Source organism: Gymnoscopelus microlampas (genome assembly GCF_963454915.1).
Source record: "Gymnoscopelus microlampas genome assembly, chromosome: 21".
NCBI lineage: Eukaryota > Metazoa > Chordata > Actinopteri > Myctophiformes > Myctophidae > Gymnoscopelus > Gymnoscopelus microlampas.
This window is the reverse complement of record NC_139958.1, coordinates 34,608,301-34,614,489: the sequence shown is the minus strand read 5'-3', so window position 1 is coordinate 34,614,489 and position 6,189 is coordinate 34,608,301.

Sequence of the window (6,189 nt, the reverse complement as noted above, 5' to 3'; positions counted from 1 at the left end):
CCTATGTATCATTTCACTGACAGATATGCTCATGATTCCTTTCTTGATGGGAAAATAAAACAAAGGCTTCTTATTATTCCACGATACTGTAGCTGAGGATAATTCCCTGGAACAAACCCTTTGCAAAGGTGAGTGAGGACAAAAAAGAAAGTAATATGAGTAGTAGGTAAATATGGTGGGCTCCCATTAATAATCCAAAGCAGACTTGTCTATTGTGTTGGAGCCAATTACAAAGGGTTCAGAAGAGAATGGTCTGAGGTCTCTTTTATCTCATTGTGATTTCTATGATTAGACAGACGGTGACAAATGAAAGGCTGACATCACGTGTCTTAAGAAAGGTGTTGTTCCACCACAAGCTGCCAGAACAGCTTCAATGCACCGTGGCAAAGATTGTACAAGCCTCTCTATCGGAGGGACGGAACACCATTCTAACAAAAGATATTCCCTCATTTAGTGTTTTGATTATGGTGGTGGACAGTGCTGTGTTTTTGATTGAATATTGATTGAATACTTTACCAAAAGTTTGCAAAAAGTACAGAGGTACAGTTATAGCAAAAACATCTACAATAGGTGTTCTATTGAGTGTGAGATCTGGCAACTGTGAATATATTTAACGTCATTTTCATACTCATCAAAACATTCAGTGACCCCTCGTGCCCATGTGGATGGGGGCACTGTCATCCTGAAAGAGACCTCTTTCATCAGGATAGAATTATTTCATCATAGGATAAAGGTGATCACTCAGAATCAAGTATGGTTTGGAGTGAAGTGGATCCAAACTATGCCAGGCAAAATGTCCCCCACAGCAACAGAGCCACCAGACCCCTGTCGGGGTCAAGCATTCAGGCATTCTCTTGGTGTATATGCCACAAGCGAGACTGATCTGACTTTCCATATCTCTGTAGACCAATGCTAGGTTCTTTGCAGCACTTAACTCTTAACGTAAATTTGTCATTGTAATATAAGGGGTTTATACATTGCAACCCTACTATAACTGAAGAAATCATGAACAAACATTCATGAACAAAAAACCCTACTATAACATCCTCCCTCTCTGTGTAGTTGTTGGCAGACTGTGTGTCCTGACACTACGTGCTATTTATTGGTACAAAGTCGAAACGCCAAAACACAAGAATCTTGCTCTCATATATCTGTCTGGCTGTAACACAGAAAAATCTTAAAAATCATTCTAAGCACATTAATCAGAAAGGAGCGAAAAGGCAGAAATCTTGACAGAATGTCTAGCTGTGACAACGTGAGTGATACACCTTTTGTAATAGAACGTCTGTTAAACATCTGAATTGACCATTTGTCATTCAGCATCGGATGATGTAATCAATGATTGAATGAGAGTGTGTGTGCGCGTGCGTTTTGTCAGTCATGCAAACTCCACACAGAAAGGCCCTTTTGCCAACCCCACCAAGGGTATGGGCACTGATGACGCGGAGGAGAGAACACGCCCCCCAGCGCCCACAAATGTTTGTCTTTGGGTGCGTTCGGAAATATAGCACTGAGCGCACTGGCCAATACAAACAAATAGGCGAGTGCGCTCCCGGCGCGCATTTCCGAATGCACCCATAGTGTCTCATGTCTGTGTCTGTGCTTGTGCAGTATGTGGGTGTGTGTGTGTGTGTGTGGGCGTAGGCTTGGCTCCAGCTAACAGCTTGGTACACTGCAGTTTCCAGTCTCCTTTCCATCAGTTAACACACCTGCCTGCCATCGGCTCATCGACCTTTACAGTATTTAAACCCTGGTCTTCACTCCACTCATCGTCAGATCGTTGAACAACCTCCCGTGGTGGTAGATGTTCTAGCCAGTGTATTGTTCCTATAGTGTATTGTTCCTACTGTAATGTTCTAAGTGAACTCCGTGCTCTCATGTTTCTAGTTTTCTTGTGCACCTTTTGGAGTTTTGCCTTGTGTCTCATTCTCCTCTCCTGTGCTTACAGCGTTGCCTGCTTGCTGCCTGTCTGCTGCCTTGTCGTACCCGCTCGCCTCGTCCTCACGAGCCGGGTGCAGCTGAGTTGTCTGACGTCTGAGTCCAGTTCATTTACGCTCTTAGAGTTAACTACTTGATTCCATAGCCTCCCTATTCTTGGGCAAACATTTGGCAGATCTGTTGCGACAACGCGCTGTGAGCTTGTAGATCAGCTATTTTCGGCGAAGACATTTGGTGTACAGGGAAATACGAGAGGATCTAGTATAGAGCCCTGGGGGACCCCAGTCAAATAGCTATATAGGGTTTAAGGGGTTAACTGAACACTGAGGATTTTACTGTGTAGTGATTGAGTTCTGCTCCTCATTGTCATTCATGAGGTGTCTGTATATGCCATTAAGGCTGGAATGATTCTGTGATGAGGCTGCGTAGCCTGTAGTCAAGTCTAAGAGTAATTTTCGTTGAGTGTTATTACAATGGTGTGGAATGGCTTGTCATCACGGGTCTTTCCCCTCCCTATAACGCCGTCCTGCGAGCTGCCACGCCACTGTTGGGCACGTGCCTCCATCACAGTATTATGATGAGGAGGCCATTTAACGCTGATGATTGCTCCCACGTGCACCCACGTGAACGGACATACACACACACAAATGCTAAAGCAAATTTTGAAACGCTCAATCAGAACACGCTTGCAAATACTTGAACGCTTCAAAAACAATTGCAACACAACAGAATGTTTCTGAAGAACACATAATCACAACTGAAACCTTTTTTACGTCCGCAAGGAGGAATGACTTTGCCTTTGTTTGCTTGTTTGTTCTTTTTTCTGTTTGTTAGAAGGTATTCTTGAGCAGTTATGAACAAATTTGCACAGGAGTTGGGGGAAAGGAAGAACTGATCAAGTTTCACACTGATTGGCCAAAAGGGGATGCGGCCTGTCACAAACAATGCAATTAACTTCTAAATAGATTAAAATGTTACACCACAGTACTTTGAAAAAAGGTTGGTGCCTAGAAATGGTCACACACATCAAGGTCTATTGGCCAAAAAAGCACAATTTGCTAGTTTATTTATGGTATGTGAGTTTTGGAAATTGCATGTAGGAAGTTTGATTTACCTTTACCTAGGAGTGATAGAAACAAACAAACAAACAAACAATTAAACAAACAAACAGACAGACAGACAAACAAACAAACACAAACAAATAAAGGAGACAGACTGACACTCAAGGAAGGCATGTCTAGAGACTGCATAATTGTGCCGCAGGGAATTTTAATCAATTAGAGCCGCAGAGCTAATTAAAGGCAGCATTGTGTTTACTGAGTCAGAGCGAAGGGCTCAGTGAAGGCAGAGAGTGGTAATAATTGGAGACCCACATCCAGACACACATACTGGTTGTTCACAACTCGGCTGTAGTGCATACCAGGGTGTTGTGGCTTCAAGACTGGCTCGTAACATTTGAAGACTTTGTCAAACCTCTCTCTCTCTCTCTCTCTCTCTCTCACAAAGCAGAGATGCCTTAATAATAAATATACTTACAGTACCAAACGTAAAAGTACTCATGCAGTATACACCCTTTCACAATTTGTTTGTGAAAAAGTATATGAAATAGTGTATGTTTTGTCATAATACTAGTAACTAGCAAGTAAAGTTTAAGTACAATTGACTTTGTTACTTTTCACTACTACCAGGCTCAGTGGCTAGTGTCCGCCCTGAGATTGGGAGGTTAGGGTTCGATTCCCCGGCCGAGTCCTACCAAAGACTATAAAAATGGGACCCAAAGCCTCCCTGCTTGGCATTCAGCATCAAGGGTTGGATTGGGTGGTAAGTCCCTGCGTCATGTCCAGGGAGGTACTATACATCATAGCCGTCCTGCGAGCCATTCTTTAGTGTGAGGCAGCTTGGTGTACAAGTGTACATCAAGCTGCCTCACACTAAAGAAACAGAGATAGGCTCTACTTGTAAAAGAGTATTTCTACATTGGGCTATTGCTACTTTGTCTTAACTTAAAATAAAAAAAGAAAACTGAGTACTTCTTCCGCCACTGGCCAATGGTCACTGTACTGTAGGTCCATTCAGAGGCAGAGAGCAGACACAGTCACAGTCTGTCACTGTTGGTGCAGAGATCACAGTTGACCCGCTCAAGCTGCAGGGCACAGGATGTCTAATGGTGTCTGACAGTGTCCAAATTGACTCCCGTACAGTGCAGGGAAGGTCATTTACATCATCTACAGCTTATGATGGGGATGCATAATAAATCATTCACAGCCTTGATGAAAAAAGAGAAGAAAATGCTGATTGAGATGGGAAGATATACACCACTCGCTTAGATCCATGGGGTTGCACTGCACTCCTCATGGGAAAAGATAGTTTCTACGCACTGCGTAGACAAACGTTAAACACAGTTCAACCCCAGCAGTGTGTATATGAGACAGTACAGTTTTACGGGATTGTGAAGTTTGTCGCTGCGCCCACCAGATTGCCTGCCTTTCCCTACCTCTCATTGCAAATTAATTACCAGTCGCTTTCCATGTGAAAGGACCTGGTGCGGTCACAAATGTGTGTCAGAAGTGTTGTTGCCAACGCATGCCGAGGCGTCAGATGCGTCAGTTTTCCATGTTGCCTTGCAGATAGGCTCTATTCACAGCAGCCATATTATGAAGACATTCACAGGTGTTACCAATGATACTAATGAAGGCTCTGTTCCATTCTGGTCAAACAGGTGCTGCTATTGTGCATGTTGGCCCACTGGAAACACTCTGTTACACCAGTGGGTCTACAGTTGGGGTCCAGGGACATTCATGGGCTTCCAAATGCCCCTTACAGGTGTGTAACTCTGAGAGTGTACAAATGGAACCAAATCTGGTTCCATTTTGGTTCCATTTGTACACTCTCAGAGTTATGGGGGTTGTGGAAACCACTGTGCTACACTAAATGGAACAGAGCCTTCATTAGTATCATTGGTAACACCTGTGAAGGAAGTGATAATATGGCTGCTGTGCATAGAGCCTATTGTGGACGATGCCAGTTTGTATAGTTTGTTTGACTTATGTTGGGGAGGTTGGCTCACTGAAGAAAACTACGAGCGAAATGCCTGCTCAGTGGGGGTCAACCACAAAATTCTTTCCTATTGGTTGGCACCCGGTCAAAGTTCACCAATGTTGAACTCCAAGTGACACATCAACAACCCGCAACGGGAGGCTCCACCCCTTTGCTGCCATAGAATGGAAGTGACTGCGACTCTGCCGTTTCCAACGCATATGTGTGACCGCGTCCTATACATTGTCGTAAGACGTGCCGTATTGTGAGCTTGTAGATCGGCTATTGTCGCACGCGACACCGCCACGCAACACCGGGCCACGACAGAGTATGAATTAGGGAGGTGAGTGCTTTATTTGTGACACGTGCACCGCACACAGAGAGTCCTGTCTCCAGATGGAAGCTGTTCCTCACATCCTTTAGACTCGAGTGAAGGTAATTTCATTATCCAGCATCCAAACTCTATGTGCTTGACTAGTCAAGAGAAGACAAAAATCAATAGACACCATTACCACACATTTCAGTTAAGATGTAATGGATATGCCCACCGTATATACACCCGTGCGTGTGTGTGCGCGTGCGTGTGTGTGTGTGTGTGTCCGTGCGTGTGTTGGGGAATTGGAGGGGTTCGGGGTGTGTGTGTGTGTAGCAGTGCACAGCAAACCTCATTTACCTTGGACTAATGAAGATTTAAGAACCTCATGTTTGTCTTTTAGTGACGGGATGTCAGGGGTTGATTACATCATCAAATCACACAGATAGAGAGAGAGAGAGAGAGAGATGTTCAGCCTGAGTCTAATGGCTCCGTCTTGAGTTTCAGGTTGTCTATCTTCTGACCTGAAGGATGGGGCCTGGCCTCATCCTTTGACCCCACACGTTGAGAATGGAGGAGGGTTTGTGTATTTATGTGTGTGTGTGTGTGTGTGTGTGTGTGTGTGTGTGTGTGTGTGTGTGTGTGTGTGTGTGTGTGTGTGTGTGTGTGTGTGTGTGTGTGTGTGTGTGTGTGTGTGTGTGTGTGTCTGTGTTCAGGCAGGTCACTGGAGTGGATCACCGCACATGGAGCCACCAAACTTCTCCATCTGCTATCAGCGGTATGCCTGTCTGCCTGGTAATTAAAATTAATCACCGATTATTAAGCACGGGCCTGCCTTCTCTCTCTCTGTCTGTCTCTCTCTCTCTCTCTCTATATATATATATATATCTGTCTCTGTGTGT